The 1,171-nt window shown below is 59.9% G+C and overlaps 1 non-coding gene across 1 annotated transcript; it reads right to left on the minus strand.

Moving 5' to 3' along the window:
* Window positions 1-38: 38 nt before the first annotated feature.
* On the minus strand, window positions 39-110 carry TRNAW-CCA. Its single transcript has one exon. It is a non-coding gene; the product is annotated as a tRNA-Trp (tRNA).
* Between the last annotated feature and the right edge of the window lie 1,061 nt (window positions 111-1,171).

Consider the following 1,171-nt stretch of genomic DNA (forward strand, 5'->3'; position numbering starts at 1 on the left):
GAAGCCTCCTAGTTTGTCAGGTAGGAAAACTGACGGCCTGACCCCGACGTGACTTGAACACGCAACCTTCTGATCTGGAGTCAGACGCGCTGCCATTGCGCCACGAGGTCACGAACGGAGCGCAGCTTCTGAACCTTTAAGGCCCTTCGCTCCTGCACGTCTCGGCTGCTTCCCTCTTCCCGTCTTTTGCTCTTCGCAGGAGCTGCAGGTCAAGCAGCAAAGGAGCGAGGGGACGGGGCGGGGGGCTCACTGTGCGAGACCCAGGGGACGCCCCGCGGCGGAGCGGGACCCCCGGGCGCCTGTGAAACCGCAACCGCGGTCGGGAAGGGAGCGAGGGTCGGGGGGACGCGCGTGCGCCCGGGAGTTCCTGTCCCCACCGAGGGGACCGCAGGGTCGCCCAGCGTCCCCTTTGTCACTCAGCACAAAAACGGAATGCTCTGCGTCCCCCACAGCCCCAGCGTTATAAAATAAAACTCAGTTTTGAAAATTTGGACGTTATGGAAAAGAGTAATCAAGTTAAAATCAGTAATCCCTGCTCCCGCGAGCGCGTTGTCAGGGATTTGTCCAGATGTCCCTCCCCCGGCTATGCACGAGCGCCCGCCTGTGTCTGTCCAGGCTTCTGACTGTAAAGTGCCCCAATTACAGGAACCAAGTCACGAAGCGCGGAACGAAGAAGTAGCTCCAGGACCGACCTCAGGGGGACACGCTCGCCACCGCCGGCCGCTCACGACACGGGGACCTGTCGGTCACGACACGGGACCCGTCGGCCCCGACAGCCTCCAGGCGGCGCTGTCCCGAGGCTTCCGTGCTTCTCTGCAGCTTTGTCGCCTCTGAATACCCACAAACTGTAATTCAGCTTTGTCTGGTGCCCGGGTCACTTTTAATCTCCTGGTGGCTCCATCTCCTTCTCCCTTCTCAGGACACCGCCCCAGGAGCTGCGGGAGGTCAGCGTGTCCCGTCCCTGGTGACATTAACCTCCATCACGTATTTCACGTGGTGTCGGCTGAGTTTCTCCACCGTGAAGCCACTAATTCCCACCTGTAACTGATCGATACCGTGGGATCGATGCTCTCAGAATGTGGAAATATCCCGTTTCTCCTCAAACTTGCACCCGCTGATTCTAGCATCGCCTGGACTGCAAAGCGACTCCTGGGGCGTTTGCCTGGTGGTT

The sequence above is a fragment of the Galeopterus variegatus genome, unplaced genomic scaffold (assembly GCF_000696425.1).
Source record: "Galeopterus variegatus unplaced genomic scaffold, G_variegatus-3.0.2 Scaffold11576, whole genome shotgun sequence".
Lineage (NCBI taxonomy): Eukaryota > Metazoa > Chordata > Mammalia > Dermoptera > Cynocephalidae > Galeopterus > Galeopterus variegatus.